Source organism: Ambystoma mexicanum, chromosome 8 (genome assembly GCF_040938575.1).
Source record: "Ambystoma mexicanum isolate Mex_15411 chromosome 8, UKY_AmexF1_1, whole genome shotgun sequence".
Taxonomy (NCBI): Eukaryota; Metazoa; Chordata; class Amphibia; order Caudata; family Ambystomatidae; genus Ambystoma; species Ambystoma mexicanum.
In genome coordinates this window covers 964,280,954-964,298,717 of record NC_090929.1, presented here as the reverse complement: position 1 = coordinate 964,298,717, position 17,764 = coordinate 964,280,954, and the positions used below count along the sequence as shown (strand labels likewise).

Sequence of the window (17,764 nt, the reverse complement as noted above, 5' to 3'; positions counted from 1 at the left end):
CTTACCCACAATTGGGGGAGGGGGGAAAACCATGAATATGGCTCTCCAAAGTGGGGGCATAATAGCCCCGGTGCTGCTGCCTCTGGTGCCCGGGTCTCCTGTAACATTATGTAGAAAAAGAAGGTCAGGCGCGCACTCTGGTTCCAAGTCATTTAATCCTGATGTAAGTAATAACAGGGTTGAATCCCAACACAGATAACAGAGAGATAACAGAGAGATAACAGATGGTTGAAACAATAGGCAGAAGACTGGCCCTCGCTACTGGACACAGTTCTGTGTGGAGATCCCCCCACCTGGGCAACCTGTAAAATAAAGAGATATAACACAAGCCCAGTCCATATATTGTTCAATAGTCTTATTCTCTCCTACAATGTTTTTACCCCCCCAATGTACCTGGTGGAGTCGAGTTCTTCGAAGAGACGTCGACAGATCCTTCTTGAGCGACCCCCTTTCAAGCGGGAGTCACAGATCGTCGAGAGGCGTCGGGAAACGTCGAAGACCTCGGGGTTCGGCGACGGGGAATCGACGGCCCTTCTTGAATGCCTTCCCTTTCAAGCGGGAGGCACGGGGCGTCGAACGTCCGTCGACAAACGAGGTAGAACGATGTCGAAGAGGCGGCAGCTTCGTCCGAGCGGTGCTCGTCGGCGTCGGGGCGTCGGCGTCCTGCAAGGCGGAGGTGTGCGGGGCACCTCGATGACAATAGTTCTGGACCGCAAAGATTGTAGAGACGGGAGCCCAGCAAGGGCGTCGGGTCGTCCGAGTCTTTGAGGTCGTTGGGTGGCGGGAAACCCACCGGCAGGTTTCTCCTCGGCGCGTTGGTCGTCCTCGACTTTCTCCGGCAGGATAAGCGGTCGACGATGCGGTCGAGGGAGTCCTTCGATTGAATGTTCTAAGGCAAGGGAGCGGACGGCTCCGGTCGTCGGCGGCACGGCGTCAAGTGGTTCCCACGGCTGGGCAACACAACTTTGACGGGCCTCCAGCGGTTACACAAACCTGCGAACCCTGGTCGACGGCAATGGACTTCGACGGCGTCGATGTCCGGGTGCTTCACTTCGATCTCCTCGGCGGTCCCGTCTCGGGTCGGCAGCCTTTCGAGGGTCTGACTTCCAGGGCGCTTCGGTGAAGATGTAGCGGTGCTCGATGATCCCTCGGAGCACGGGAAGAGGGCGCCTTACCAGGTCCTCTCTCGGGTCAGTCCTCGACGAATTCGGCAACCTTCAGATCTGTCGAAGCAAATGCAGCAGCAAGTCTTCTTCTTCCAGCTGGACGTCGAGGATCAGCAGTTCCAGTTACTCTTGAGTGGAGACTCAGCTTCTGAACGCTTCTGAACAATTTCCAGTGGTGAGAGGTCCCCAGATATACTATTCTGTCTCTCATCCACACTGCTGGCACACACACAGCAGCCAATCACACAGAAGGGCATTCATGCAGTCAGTCAGCCAATCAGGCACACAGTGCATTCAGGCCACACTCCTCCCTTTCAGACACTCACAACAAGGAATGTGGATTGGGACAAGTACCCAGCCATTCAACACTACACACTGCATTCAGGCCAGTTTCGGGCAGGGCTGTCTCAGTCTTTGTCTCACATGCCAGAAACCAGACAACCACAACAAGGAGTGCATATTGGTCACACACTCCATTCACCCAGGTCCCACCCACAGGAGGTACCCACAACATACAGGGAATGGGAAGGCTCCAGTCAGTCTAGCTGGGCCTTCACAACAACACCACATATGGAACTTCCACCCAACAGCCAGTCAGGGGGAAGGGACAGAGTCAGGGCTTCCCAGGACTTTGGGAAAACAAGGTAAGAGGCAATAGAAAGCAAGAGGCCACAGGGGCCATCTTGTTTTCCATCAGGAATCAACTGATTCCAATGGCAGGGCCTGGGTATCCCAAAATGGAGGACACCCAGAGCACCTGTCAATTTCAGCATGGAGCTGCCACCAGCCCATACCCTGCTCTGTGGGCCACCCACAGGTGCCCAAAAACATACACTAGGGGCACAGGGTTGTACCCCTACCCATGGGTGCCATAAGGGTATCCCATGGGTCTGTTCACCAAACCAAAAGAGAGAGCTGCACTGCCAGGAGTCCCAAATGGACTCATGGGCAGAAAACATGACAGAACACACGATAAAAGGCAGTAAAGGACAAGGATTCAGAGGCCCTGTCCCCCTGATGCATTTCCAGCATCACAGTCGCCCCCCCAGACTGAGGTGGAGGGTGTCTAATCTCCCACGGGATAGACACCCTCATCCAGACGGTCAACATACCTTCTGGAAAGGCCATCTGCATTATCGTGACTCTTCCCTGGTCTGTGCTCTATGGTGAAGTCTAGCCCTTGCAGGCTAATGGACCACCTGAGCAATTTCGGATTCCCACCCTTCATCTGCATAAGCCACTTCAGGGGCTTATGATCTGTTTGGACCTTGAAGGTAGACCCCGTAAGGTAGGGCCTAAAACGCCTAAGGCTCCAAACTATGCTAAAACACTCCTTTTCAACAGTAGCCCACCTAAGTTCTCTACCCTTGAGTGGTCTACTGATGAATATGATAGGATGTTCTCTCCCTTTGTCATCTAACTGGGACAAGACAGCTCCAATTCCGGTGTCGCAGGCATCCGTCTGGACGATAAAGGGTCGGCTGTAGTCAGGCGCACACAACACAGGTGCCCTACACAGACTTTCTTTCAAGCCATCAAAGGCCCTCTGACAGTCTTCGGTCCAATAAACTTTCCTAGGCTGTTTGGGTGAAGTTAGAGCTGTCAGGGGTGCAGCTATGGTTCCATAGTCTGCCATGAAATTGCGATAGTACCCAGTGAGGCCCAAAAAGGCTCTCACCTGGGTTTGAGTAGTGGGAGTCTCCCAGTTCTGTACGTCCTGTACCTTACTGGAGAGAGGTTGGATTTGACCCCCTCCTACCTCATGACCAAGATAGGTAACTTTCCCCTGAGCTATCTGGCACTTGGTGGCCTTGATAGTGAGGTTAGCCCTTTTCAAGGCCTGCAACACCTTATCCAGATGTGTCAAATGCTCTTCCCAGGTGGAACTGTAGACGGCAATGTCGTCTAAGTAAGCCACACAAAAGGCTTCCAGCCCACTGAGCGCATGGTTGACCAATCTCTGGAAGGTGGCAGGGGCATTCTTCAACCCAAAAGGCATGACCCTAAACTGGTAGAGTCCATCAGGTGTTGAGAAAGCCGTCTTTTCCTTGGCATGGTCCGTCAGAGCTATTTGCCAATAGCCTGAGGTAAGGTCAAAGGTGCTCACAAACTTGGCAGCACCTATGGTGTCCACCAGCTCATCAGCCCTGGGCAATGGGTGCGCGTCAGTTTTGGTGATGGCATTGACGCCTCGGTAGTCCACACAGAACCTCCAATCCTTGGTACCCGCCTGGGACCTTGCCTTGGGGACAAGGACCACTGGACTGGACCAGGGACTGGTTGAGGGTTCAATAACACCCAGATCCAACATCTTGGCGACCTCAGCCTGGATGTGGTTCTTGACGGTATCTGACATACGGTAGCACCTGCTTTTGACAGGTACACTGTCACCAGTGTCAATTTCGTGCTTACACCACGGTGTAAGGCCCGGTGTCAGTGAAAACAGAGAGGCATACTGCTGGAGCAAAGCCCTGCAGGCCCTCTGCTGCTCTGTTGTCAACTCTGGAGAGAGATGTACTCCCTCCACTGAGCCATCCTGAGGGTTGCTATGCAGCAAATCAGGAAGGGGCTCACTCTCATCCTCTTCTTGCCCTGAAGCTAGCAAGAGACATGAGACCTCTGCTCGCCTGTGGAAAGGCTTGAGCCTGTTGACATGGAATACCTGGGGGGCTACCCCAGAGGCTCCCATGTCAACCTGATAATTGACTTCGCCCATCTTGGAGATGATCCTGAAGGGTCCAGTCCACTTGTCTGCCAAAGCTCTAGGCTTGGTAGGCTCCATCACAAGGATTTCCTGTCCCGGAGTCCAATCCACTTGCGACACTTTAAGGTCAAGCCAGTACTTATTCAATTCCTGGCTGGCCTTGAGATTTGCTGTTGCCTGACCCATCATTTGTGTCATCCTCCGCCTGAGGCCTAACACATAGTCCCCCACTTGCTTGGCGGGACCGGGAGGGGTGGCTTCCAAGCCTTCTCGGATCAAGGCGAGGGGCCCCCTCACGGGATGTCCAAAGAGTAACTCAAAGGGGCTGAAACCAACACCCTCTTGAGGTACCTCTCTGTAAGCAAACAGCAGGCATGGCAGGAGGAGATCCCATTTCCTCCTTAGGGGCTCTTCCAAAGCACCTAGCATGCCCTTGAGAGTTTTGTTAAATCTCTCAACCAGACCATTGGTCTGGGGGTGGTAAGAGGTGGAGAACTTGTAGGTTACCCCGCACTCTTTCCACATGGTCTTCATGTAACTAGACATGAAGTTGGATCCTCTGTCAGAGACAACCTCCTTGGGGAATCCCACACGGGTAAAAATGCCCAGGAGAGCCCTGGCAACCACCTTGGCAGTAATAGTCCGAAGGGGTATAGCCTCAGGGTACCTGGTGGCATGATCTACCAAGACCAGGATGAACCGATGTCCACCTGAAGTGGGAGGGTCAAGGGGACCGACGATGTCGATGCCCACCCTCTCAAATGGTGTGCCAACCACTGGTAATGGCTGCAGTGGGGCAATGACCCTGCCTCCAGTCTTGCCAGACAACTGACAAGTGGGGCAGGTCCTGCAGTGGGACTCCACCTCTACTCCCATCCGTGGCCAGTAGAAATGGGCAGAGAGCCTCTGCTTAGTCTTCTTGGTCCCAAGATGACCAGCCAAGGGCACCTCATGCGCCAACTGCAGAAGGAAGGGCCTGTAAACCTGGGGTACCACCAACCTCTTGCGGGCACCAGGTTCAGGCTTAGTGGGCTCGCTAACAAGGAGCTCACCCTCCTGTGATGCTGGAAATGCATCAGGGGGACAGGGCCTCTGAATCCTTGTCCTTTACTGCCTTTTATCGTGTGTTCTGTCGTGTTTTCTGCCCATGAGTCCATTTGGGACTCCTGGCAGTGCAGCTCTCTCTTTTGGTTTGGTGAACAGACCCATGGGATACCCTTATGGCACCCATGGGTAGGGGTACAACCCTGTGCCCCTAGTGTATGTTTTTGGGCACCTGTGGGTGGCCCACAGAGCAGGGTATGGGCTGGTGGCAGCTCCATGCTGAAATTGACAGGTGCTCTGGGTGTCCTCCATTTTGGGATACCCAGGCCCTGCCATTGGAATCAGTTGATTCCTGATGGAAAACAAGATGGCCCCTGTGGCCTCTTGCTTTCTATTGCCTCTTACCTTGTTTTCCCAAAGTCCTGGGAAGCCCTGACTCTGTCCCTTCCCCCTGACTGGCTGTTGGGTGGAAGTTCCATATATGGTGTTGTTGTGAAGGCCCAGCTAGACTGACTGGAGCCTTCCCATTCCCTGTATGTTGTGGGTACCTCCTGTGGGTGGGACCTGGGTGAATGGAGTGTGTGACCAATATGCACTCCTTGTTGTGGTTGTCTGGTTTCTGGCATGTGAGACAAAGACTGAGACAGCCCTGCCCGAAACTGGCCTGAATGCAGTGTGTAGTGTTGAATGGCTGGGTACTTGTCCCAATCCACATTCCTTGTTGTGAGTGTCTGAAAGGGAGGAGTGTGGCCTGAATGCACTGTGTGCCTGATTGGCTGACTGACTGCATGAATGCCCTTCTGTGTGATTGGCTGCTGTGTGTGTGCCAGCAGTGTGGATGAGAGACAGAATAGTATATCTGGGGACCTCTCACCACTGGAAATTGTTCAGAAGCGTTCAGAAGCTGAGTCTCCACTCAAGAGTAACTGGAACTGCTGATCCTCGACGTCCAGCTGGAAGAAGAAGACTTGCTGCTGCATTTGCTTCGACAGATCTGAAGGTTGCCGAATTCGTCGAGGACTGACCCGAGAGAGGACCTGGTAAGGCGCCCTCTTCCCGTGCTCCGAGGGATCATCGAGCACCGCTACATCTTCACCGAAGCGCCCTGGAAGTCAGACCCTCGAAAGGCTGCCGACCCGAGACGGGACCGCCGAGGAGATCAAAGTGAAGCACCCGGACATCGATGCCGTCGAAGTCCATTGCCGTCGACCAGGGTTCGCAGGTTTGTGTAACCGCTGGAGGCCCGTCGAAGTTGTGTTGCCCAGCCGTGGGAACCACTTGACGCCGTACCGCCGACGACCGGAGCCGTCCGCTCCCTTGCCTAAGAACATTCAATCGAAGGACTCCCTCGACCGCATCGTCGACCGCTTATCCTGCCGGAGAAAGTCGAGGACGACCAACGCGCCGAGGAGAAACCTGCCGGTGGGTTTCCCGCCACCCAACGACCTCAAAGACTCGGACGACCCGACGCCCTTGCTGGGCTCCCGTCTCTACAATCTTTGCGGTCCAGAACTATTGTCATCGAGGTGCCCCGCACACCTCCGCCTTGCAGGACGCCGACGCCCCGACGCCGACGAGCACCGCTCGGACGAAGCTGCCGCCTCTTCGACATTGTTCTACCTCGTTTGTCGACGGACGTTCGACGCCCCGTGCCTCCCGCTTGAAAGGGAAGGCATTCAAGAAGGGCCGTCGATTCCCCGTCGCCGAACCCCGAGGTCTTCGACGTTTCCCGACGCCTCTCGACGATCTGTGACTCCCGCTTAAAAGGGGGTCGCTCAAGAAGGATCTGTCGACGCCTCTTCGAAGAACTCGACTCCACCAGGTACATTGGGGGGGTAAAAACATTGTAGGAGAGAATAAGACTATTGAACAATATATGGACTGGGCTTGTGTTATATCTCTTTATTTTACAGGTTGCCCAGGTGGGGGGATCTCCACACAGAACTGTGTCCAGTAGCGAGGGCCAGTCTTCTGCCTATTGTTTCAACCATCTGTTATCTCTCCTCTCTCTATTGCTGGTTTCCTTCTCATTGATCTGCGTGCCATTGATACAGTATTATGAATGCACTTTAATGAGGTCTAATATTAGTGGTACCACTTTAGAATTGTAGATATTTACCATTATTGGTTTTCCTGAGCACAAAGTGCGTTGTTGTGATAAGTGTACATGACCCTTGAATATTAATTATATAAAGACTGTGTTTTCAGTAATACAGTGAGTGGACATTCCTTTGTGGGGGCTTGGGGATACACTGTACTTAAGAACCAGCCTGCATCACCTCCTGAGAAGCTAGGCCTTGATTGCTCGCCCATAGCTACCATAATTGAGAATCTTGGCTGGGGTCCTCTGTGCCTCTCCTCTACCATATAGAGAGCGGAAGTACAGACCCCCCCACCGGTCTTGACAAGCTGGTGGCAGCGGTGGGATGCTTATGGTTTTAAGACTCAGTGTATAACCGTGCCACTTACAAAATATCCGCACTTTATTAGATTAAGGTTTGGGTGTGTTCCAAATAACTGCATTACAAGCAATGGAGCCCATTGCGAATGGTAAATTGACTAGGATGAGCTTAGAGGCTCTCCAGAGTGCTTGTGAAGCCAGGGAGTTATACTTTGTGGATAAGTCTAGGGCTGAGCTAATAGCTGCCCTGGTGGACTACCAGACTGATGGTGAAACACTTGATGAAGTGGGAGATGCAACCAGTGAGGACTCTGCCCCTGGGGTTGTCGCTGAATCTGTTTCTGGGAATGCCACCATTCCTGCTGCCTCTGTTCCAAACCCCAGCAATTCCATGGAACTTGAGTTATTAAGGATGAAATTGGCCTTTGAATATCGCAAGTTGGAAATAGAAGCTGAGCTTAAGAAAGAGGAGCTGGCACAGCAAGTGGAACTCAAGAATAGGGATCTTGCACTCAAAGACAAGGACACTGAATGTCAGAGAATCCAGCTAGCGAAAGCTAGAGTGGAGACTTCAGCTAAAACCAGTGAGAGTGTCAGGTCCCCAGCCACCAAGTTTATGAAAGACTTGGTTGGTGTGTTTTTGGAGGGTTCAGATATCCTCCAATGGATTGAAGCGTTTGAAATGGCTTGTGCAATTCATGATGTGGATAAAAGAGATTGGGCTAAGTGTTTGTTAAGCAGAGTGCCTCAAACTGGATATGACTGTATTCTGAAGCTGAGTGTGGAAGAAAGGGGTCAGTATGAGTGTATGAAGTCTGCTTTAATTGCCAAGTTTGGCAAGACACCTACCCAATATCTTAAAAGGTTCAGGGATTTTAAGAAAAGAGAGAATATGTCTTGGGTTGACTGGGTGAGTGCTGCGCACATGAACATGATGGGGTGGATTGATGGTTACAAGGTGAAAACTTTTGCTGAATTATCCCACCTGTTGTTTTTTGAGCATTTTTCTGAAGCCTGTTCACCAGAGCTGCGTCAGTATGTGGCTGACCAGAACATTTTGGACCCCTTTAAGCTGGCTAGGTTGGCTGACAAGTGGGTCTCCCACCGGGTGTCCCCTAAGGACTCCAGTGGGAAGGACAAGGACAAAGAAAAGGGGACCTCTCAGAAAGCTGAGGAGTCCCAAAAGCAATCACAGTCGGGTAAACCAAAACCTTCCTCTCCTAAGACCCAAAAATCTAGTGGGGATAAGTCATCTGGGGGTGGGAATAAGAGTAGTGGTCCACCTGCTGCAAAGCAGGCTCCCAGTGGTTCCAGTACCGTACCCCGCACTCCTGGCACTTGTTGGGACTGTGGGGCCCTGGATCACAAAAGGGGTGACTCCAGGTGTAAAGGTAAGGCACTTGGAGTACAGGCTGTCAGCCTGACCTACCCTTACCCCGTGTCTGAGGTGGAGGCCACTGTCCTCCCCTCCTCTACCGGGATCACATTTGGTGCTCCGGTAGAGATTTCCCTAGTGTCCCTTGGGGCCTGGGACCAGTACGCAGAAGTACTGGCGACTATCCCGCAGAACACCCGTAGGTTTTTGAGAAGTGTCCTCTTGAATGGCCAGCCTTCTACTGGCTTGAGAGACACTGGGGCCAGCATGACAGTGGTGGACAGGACCCTGCTCAAGCCAGAGGACTATGTAGGTGCTCCTCTGCAAACCACCAGGTTAGCTGGTGGGCCTCCCAAATTATCACCTGTAGCCTTAGTCACACTCATGATTGGAAACAAGACAGCGAAGCTTCCTGTCCTGGTTCAGGACAATGTCCCTGCTAACATTTTGTTAGGGAATGATCTAGTAGAGTTGGGGTTGATCTCGGATGGTCTTCCCATGACTGCGGCTGCGGTCACTAGGTCACAGGTGACACCGGGTCTGGCTGTGAGTCAGGTACCCGAGCCAAAGGCGAGGCCTAAGGCAAGAAGGCGGAAGACCAAGAAGGCCACCTCTGTGGAGGGAGCACCTTCTCTTCCTGCTGCACCCATTGGGATCCATGCTCCGGACGGGCTGGGTCCAGTGGAAAACCCAAACTCAACTCCTTTGGGAGAAGAGGCAGAAGACTCTCCTGTGGGAGAGGTTCTCAACCCGGAGGATCATCCCGACCTTCAATGCTTGTTAGCTGAAGGGGGACCCTCCCGGGCAGACTTCTGTAAGGGACAGAGAGAGTGCCACTCTCTCGAGGGTCTGAGGAAACAGGCCCTGTCCCAGGCACAAGGTGAAGTGCCTAGGACCTTCAAGATTTATTGGGAGGGTGAGCTCCTTGTTAGCGAGCCCACTAAGCCTGAACCTGGTGCCCGCAAGAGGTTGGTGGTACCCCAGGTTTACAGGCCCTTCCTTCTGCAGTTGGCGCATGAGGTGCCCTTGGCTGGTCATCTTGGGACCAAGAAGACTAAGCAGAGGCTCTCTGCCCATTTCTACTGGCCACGGATGGGAGTAGAGGTGGAGTCCCACTGCAGGACCTGCCCCACTTGTCAGTTGTCTGGCAAGACTGGAGGCAGGGTCATTGCCCCACTGCAGCCATTACCAGTGGTTGGCACACCATTTGAGAGGGTGGGCATCGACATCGTCGGTCCCCTTGACCCTCCCACTTCAGGTGGACATCGGTTCATCCTGGTCTTGGTAGATCATGCCACCAGGTACCCTGAGGCAATACCCCTTCGGACTGTTACTGCCAAGGTGGTTGCCAGGGCTCTCCTAGGCATTTTCACCCGTGTTGGATTCCCCAAGGAGGTTGTCTCTGACCGAGGATCCAACTTCATGTCTAGTTACATGAAAACCATGTGGAAAGAGTGCGGGGTAACCTACAAGTTCTCCACCTCTTACCACCCCCAGACCAATGGTCTGGTTGAGAGATTTAATAAAACTCTCAAGGGCATGCTAGGGGCCTTGGAAGAACCCCTAAGGAGGAAATGGGATCTCCTCCTGCCATGCCTGCTGTTTGCTTACAGAGAGGTACCTCAAGAGGGTGTTGGTTTCAGCCCCTTTGAGTTACTCTTTGGACATCCCGTGAGGGGGCCCCTCGCCTTGATCCGAGAAGGCTTGGAAGCCACCCCTCCCGGTCCCGCCAAGCAAGTGGGGGACTATGTGTTAGGCCTCAGGCGGAGGATGACACAAATGATGGGTCAGGCAACAGCAAATCTCAAGGCCAGCCAGGAATTGAATAAGTACTGGCATGACCTTAAAGCGTCGCAAGTGGATTGGACTCCGGGACAGGAAATCCTTGTGATGGAGCCTACCAAGCCTAGAGCTTTGGCAGACAAGTGGACTGGACCCTTCAGGATCATCTCCAAGATGGGCGAAGTCAATTATCTGGTTGACATGGGAGCCTCTGGGGTAGCCCCCCAGGTATTCCATGTCAACAGGCTCAAGCCTTTCCACAGGCGAGCAGAGGTCTCATGTCTCTTGCTAGCTTCAGGGCAAGAAGAGGATGAGAGTGAGCCCCTTCCTGATTTGCTGCATAGCAACCCTCAGGATTGCTCAGTGGAGGGAGTACATCTCTCTCCAGAGTTGACAACAGAGCAGCAGAGGGCCTGCAGGGCTTTGCTCCAGCAGTATGCCTCTCTGTTTTCACTGACACCGGGCCTTACACCGTGGTGTAAGCACGAAATTGACACTGGTGACAGTGTACCTGTCAAAAGCAGGTGCTACCGTATGTCAGATACCGTCAAGAACCGCATCCAGGCTGAGGTCGCCAAGATGTTGGATCTGGGTGTTATTGAACCCTCAACCAGTCCCTGGTCCAGTCCAGTGGTCCTTGTCCCCAAGGCAAGGTCCCAGGCGGGTACCAAGGATTGGAGGTTCTGTGTGGACTACCGAGGCGTCAATGCCGTCACCAAAACTGACGCGCACCCATTGCCCAGGGCTGATGAGCTCGTGGACACCATAGGTGCTGCCAAGTTTGTGAGCACCTTTGACCTTACCTCAGGCTATTGGCAAATAGCTCTGACGGACCATGCCAAGGAAAAGACGGCTTTCTCAACACCTGAGGGACTCTACCAGTTTAGGGTCATGCCTTTTGGGTTGAAGAATGCCCCTGCCACCTTCCAGAGATTGGTCAACCATGCGCTCAGTGGGCTGGAAGCCTTTTGTGTGGCTTACTTAGACGACATTGCCGTCTACAGTTCCACCTGGGAAGAGCATTTGACACATCTGGATAAGGTGTTGCAGGCCTTGAAAAGGGCTAACCTCACTATCAAGGCCACCAAGTGCCAGATAGCTCAGGGGAAAGTTACCTATCTTGGTCATGAGGTAGGAGGGGGTCAAATCCAACCTCTCTCCAGTAAGGTACAGGACGTACAGAACTGGGAGACTCCCACTACTCAAACCCAGGTGAGAGCCTTTTTGGGCCTCACTGGGTACTATCGCAATTTCATGGCAGACTATGGAACCATAGCTGCACCCCTGACAGCTCTAACTTCACCCAAACAACCTAGGAAGGTTAATTGGACCGAAGACTGTCAGAGGGCCTTTGATGGCTTGAAAGAAAGTCTGTGTAGGGCACCTGTGTTGTGTGCGCCTGACTACAGCCGACCCTTTATCGTCCAGACGGATGCCTGCGACACCGGAATTGGAGCTGTCTTGTCCCAGTTAGATGACAAAGGGAGAGAACATCCTATCATATTCATCAGTAGACAACTCAAGGGTAGAGAACTTAGGTGGGCTACTGTTGAAAAGGAGTGTTTTAGCATAGTTTGGAGCCTTAGGCGTTTTAGGCCCTACCTTACGGGGTCTACCTTCAAGGTCCAAACAGATCATAAGCCCCTGAAGTGGCTTATGCAGATGAAGGGTGAGAATCCGAAATTGCTCAGGTGGTCCATTAGCCTGCAAGGGCTAGACTTCACCATAGAGCACAGACCAGGGAAGAGTCACGATAATGCAGATGGCCTTTCCAGAAGGTATGTTGACCGTCTGGATGAGGGTGTCTATCCCGTGGGAGATTAGACACCCTCCACCTCAGTCTGGGGGGGGCGACTGTGATGCTGGAAATGCATCAGGGGGACAGGGCCTCTGAATCCTTGTCCTTTACTGCCTTGTATCGTGTGTTCTGTCGTGTTTTCTGCCCATGAGTCCATTTGGGACTCCTGGCAGTGCAGCTCTCTCTTTTGGTTTGGTGAACAGACCCATGGGATACCCTTATGGCACCCATGGGTAGGGGTACAACCCTGTGCCCCTAGTGTATGTTTTTGGGCACCTGTGGGTGGCCCACAGAGCAGGGTATGGGCTGGTGGCAGCTCCATGCTGAAATTGACAGGTGCTCTGGGTGTCCTCCATTTTGGGATACCCAGGCCCTGCCATTGGAATCAGTTGATTCCTGATGGAAAACAAGATGGCCCCTGTGGCCTCTTGCTTTCTATTGCCTCTTACCTTGTTTTCCCAAAGTCCTGGGAAGCCCTGACTCTGTCCCTTCCCCCTGACTGGCTGTTGGGTGGAAGTTCCATATATGGTGTTGTTGTGAAGGCCCAGCTAGACTGACTGGAGCCTTCCCATTCCCTGTATGTTGTGGGTACCTCCTGTGGGTGGGACCTGGGTGAATGGAGTGTGTGACCAATATGCACTCCTTGTTGTGGTTGTCTGGTTTCTGGCATGTGAGACAAAGACTGAGACAGCCCTGCCCGAAACTGGCCTGAATGCAGTGTGTAGTGTTGAATGGCTGGGTACTTGTCCCAATCCACATTCCTTGTTGTGAGTGTCTGAAAGGGAGGAGTTTGGCCTGAATGCACTGTGTGCCTGATTGGCTGACTGACTGCATGAATGCCCTTCTGTGTGATTGGCTGCTGTGTGTGTGCCAGCAGTGTGGATGAGAGACAGAATAGTATATCTGGGGACCTCTCACCACTGGAAATTGTTCAGAAGCGTTCAGAAGCTGAGTCTCCACTCAAGAGTAACTGGAACTGCTGATCCTCGACGTCCAGCTGGAAGAAGAAGACTTGCTGCTGCATTTGCTTCGACAGATCTGAAGGTTGCCGAATTCGTCGAGGACTGACCCGAGAGAGGACCTGGTAAGGCGCCCTCTTCCCGTGCTCCGAGGGATCATCGAGCACCGCTACATCTTCACCGAAGCGCCCTGGAAGTCAGACCCTCGAAAGGCTGCCGACCCGAGACGGGACCGCCGAGGAGATCAAAGTGAAGCACCCGGACATCGATGCCGTCGAAGTCCATTGCCGTCGACCAGGGTTCGCAGGTTTGTGTAACCGCTGGAGGCCCGTCGAAGTTGTGTTGCCCAGCCGTGGGAACCACTTGACGCCGTACCGCCGACGACCGGAGCCGTCCGCTCCCTTGCCTAAGAACATTCAATCGAAGGACTCCCTCGACCGCATCGTCGACCGCTTATCCTGCCGGAGAAAGTCGAGGACGACCAACGCGCCGAGGAGAAACCTGCCGGTGGGTTTCCCGCCACCCAACGACCTCAAAGACTCGGACGACCCGACGCCCTTGCTGGGCTCCCGTCTCTACAATCTTTGCGGTCCAGAACTATTGTCATCGAGGTGCCCCGCACACCTCCGCCTTGCAGGACGCCGACGCCCCGACGCCGACGAGCACCGCTCGGACGAAGCTGCCGCCTCTTCGACATTGTTCTACCTCGTTTGTCGACGGACGTTCGACGCCCCGTGCCTCCCGCTTGAAAGGGAAGGCATTCAAGAAGGGCCGTCGATTCCCCGTCGCCGAACCCCGAGGTCTTCGACGTTTCCCGACGCCTCTCGACGATCTGTGACTCCCGCTTAAAAGGGGGTCGCTCAAGAAGGATCTGTCGACGCCTCTTCGAAGAACTCGACTCCACCAGGTACATTGGGGGGGTAAAAACATTGTAGGAGAGAATAAGACTATTGAACAATATATGGACTGGGCTTGTGTTATATCTCTTTATTTTACAGGTTGCCCAGGTGGGGGGATCTCCACACAGAACTGTGTCCAGTAGCGAGGGCCAGTCTTCTGCCTATTGTTTCAACCATCTGTTATCTCTCCTCTCTCTATTGCTGGTTTCCTTCTCATTGATCTGCGTGCCATTGATACAGTATTATGAATGCACTTTAATGAGGTCTAATATTAGTGGTACCACTTTAGAATTGTAGATATTTACCATTATTGGTTTTCCTGAGCACAAAGTGCGTTGTTGTGATAAGTGTACATGACCCTTGAATATTAATTATATAAAGACTGTGTTTTCAGTAATACAGTGAGTGGACATTCCTTTGTGGGGGCTTGGGGATACACTGTACTTAAGAACCAGCCTGCATCACCTCCTGAGAAGCTAGGCCTTGATTGCTCGCCCATAGCTACCATAATTGAGAATCTTGGCTGGGGTCCTCTGTGCCTCTCCTCTACCATATAGAGAGCGGAAGTACAGACCCCCCCACCGGTCTTGACAAGCTGGTGGCAGCGGTGGGATGCTTATGGTTTTAAGACTCAGTGTATAACCGTGCCACTTACAAAATATCCGCACTTTATTAGATTAAGGTTTGGGTGTGTTCCAAATAACTGCATTACAAGCAATGGAGCCCATTGCGAATGGTAAATTGACTAGGATGAGCTTAGAGGCTCTCCAGAGTGCTTGTGAAGCCAGGGAGTTATACTTTGTGGATAAGTCTAGGGCTGAGCTAATAGCTGCCCTGGTGGACTACCAGACTGATGGTGAAACACTTGATGAAGTGGGAGATGCAACCAGTGAGGACTCTGCCCCTGGGGTTGTCGCTGAATCTGTTTCTGGGAATGCCACCATTCCTGCTGCCTCTGTTCCAAACCCCAGCAATTCCATGGAACTTGAGTTATTAAGGATGAAATTGGCCTTTGAATATCGCAAGTTGGAAATAGAAGCTGAGCTTAAGAAAGAGGAGCTGGCACAGCAAGTGGAACTCAAGAATAGGGATCTTGCACTCAAAGACAAGGACACTGAATGTCAGAGAATCCAGCTAGCGAAAGCTAGAGTGGAGACTTCAGCTAAAACCAGTGAGAGTGTCAGGTCCCCAGCCACCAAGTTTATGAAAGACTTGGTTGGTGTGTTTTTGGAGGGTTCAGATATCCTCCAATGGATTGAAGCGTTTGAAATGGCTTGTGCAATTCATGATGTGGATAAAAGAGATTGGGCTAAGTGTTTGTTAAGCAGAGTGCCTCAAACTGGATATGACTGTATTCTGAAGCTGAGTGTGGAAGAAAGGGGTCAGTATGAGTGTATGAAGTCTGCTTTAATTGCCAAGTTTGGCAAGACACCTACCCAATATCTTAAAAGGTTCAGGGATTTTAAGAAAAGAGAGAATATGTCTTGGGTTGACTGGGTGAGTGCTGCGCACATGAACATGATGGGGTGGATTGATGGTTACAAGGTGAAAACTTTTGCTGAATTATCCCACCTGTTGTTTTTTGAGCATTTTTCTGAAGCCTGTTCACCAGAGCTGCGTCAGTATGTGGCTGACCAGAACATTTTGGACCCCTTTAAGCTGGCTAGGTTGGCTGACAAGTGGGTCTCCCACCGGGTGTCCCCTAAGGACTCCAGTGGGAAGGACAAGGACAAAGAAAAGGGGACCTCTCAGAAAGCTGAGGAGTCCCAAAAGCAATCACAGTCGGGTAAACCAAAACCTTCCTCTCCTAAGACCCAAAAATCTAGTGGGGATAAGTCATCTGGGGGTGGGAATAAGAGTAGTGGTCCACCTGCTGCAAAGCAGGCTCCCAGTGGTTCCAGTACCGTACCCCGCACTCCTGGCACTTGTTGGGACTGTGGGGCCCTGGATCACAAAAGGGGTGACTCCAGGTGTAAAGGTAAGGCACTTGGAGTACAGGCTGTCAGCCTGACCTACCCTTACCCCGTGTCTGAGGTGGAGGCCACTGTCCTCCCCTCCTCTACCGGGATCACATTTGGTGCTCCGGTAGAGATTTCCCTAGTGTCCCTTGGGGCCTGGGACCAGTACGCAGAAGTACTGGCGACTATCCCGCAGAACACCCGTAGGTTTTTGAGAAGTGTCCTCTTGAATGGCCAGCCTTCTACTGGCTTGAGAGACACTGGGGCCAGCATGACAGTGGTGGACAGGACCCTGCTCAAGCCAGAGGACTATGTAGGTGCTCCTCTGCAAACCACCAGGTTAGCTGGTGGGCCTCCCAAATTATCACCTGTAGCCTTAGTCACACTCATGATTGGAAACAAGACAGCGAAGCTTCCTGTCCTGGTTCAGGACAATGTCCCTGCTAACATTTTGTTAGGGAATGATCTAGTAGAGTTGGGGTTGATCTCGGATGGTCTTCCCATGACTGCGGCTGCGGTCACTAGGTCACAGGTGACACCGGGTCTGGCTGTGAGTCAGGTACCCGAGCCAAAGGCGAGGCCTAAGGCAAGAAGGCGGAAGACCAAGAAGGCCACCTCTGTGGAGGGAGCACCTTCTCTTCCTGCTGCACCCATTGGGATCCATGCTCCGGACGGGCTGGGTCCAGTGGAAAACCCAAACTCAACTCCTTTGGGAGAAGAGGCAGAAGACTCTCCTGTGGGAGAGGTTCTCAACCCGGAGGATCATCCCGACCTTCAATGCTTGTTAGCTGAAGGGGGACCCTCCCGGGCAGACTTCTGTAAGGGACAGAGAGAGTGCCACTCTCTCGAGGGTCTGAGGAAACAGGCCCTGTCCCAGGCACAAGGTGAAGTGCCTAGGACCTTCAAGATTTATTGGGAGGGTGAGCTCCTTGTTAGCGAGCCCACTAAGCCTGAACCTGGTGCCCGCAAGAGGTTGGTGGTACCCCAGGTTTACAGGCCCTTCCTTCTGCAGTTGGCGCATGAGGTGCCCTTGGCTGGTCATCTTGGGACCAAGAAGACTAAGCAGAGGCTCTCTGCCCATTTCTACTGGCCACGGATGGGAGTAGAGGTGGAGTCCCACTGCAGGACCTGCCCCACTTGTCAGTTGTCTGGCAAGACTGGAGGCAGGGTCATTGCCCCACTGCAGCCATTACCAGTGGTTGGCACACCATTTGAGAGGGTGGGCATCGACATCGTCGGTCCCCTTGACCCTCCCACTTCAGGTGGACATCGGTTCATCCTGGTCTTGGTAGATCATGCCACCAGGTACCCTGAGGCAATACCCCTTCGGACTGTTACTGCCAAGGTGGTTGCCAGGGCTCTCCTAGGCATTTTCACCCGTGTTGGATTCCCCAAGGAGGTTGTCTCTGACCGAGGATCCAACTTCATGTCTAGTTACATGAAAACCATGTGGAAAGAGTGCGGGGTAACCTACAAGTTCTCCACCTCTTACCACCCCCAGACCAATGGTCTGGTTGAGAGATTTAATAAAACTCTCAAGGGCATGCTAGGGGCTGTAAGGATATTTGGCATGTTACTGCACAAGTAGCATTACAGCGCTACTGCACAAGTAGCATTACAGCACTACTGCACAAGTAGCATTTTTTGCAGCACCACCACAAGGGTGCGGTGCATTGCT

General features: G+C 52.8%; 1 protein-coding gene across 1 annotated transcript in view; it reads left to right on the top strand.

Moving 5' to 3' along the window:
• The window catches only part of LOC138472609 (uncharacterized), a 336,202-nt gene that overhangs the window by 293,040 nt on the left and 25,398 nt on the right, over positions 1-17,764 (top strand). The gene's annotated exons all lie outside the window — the stretch shown is intronic.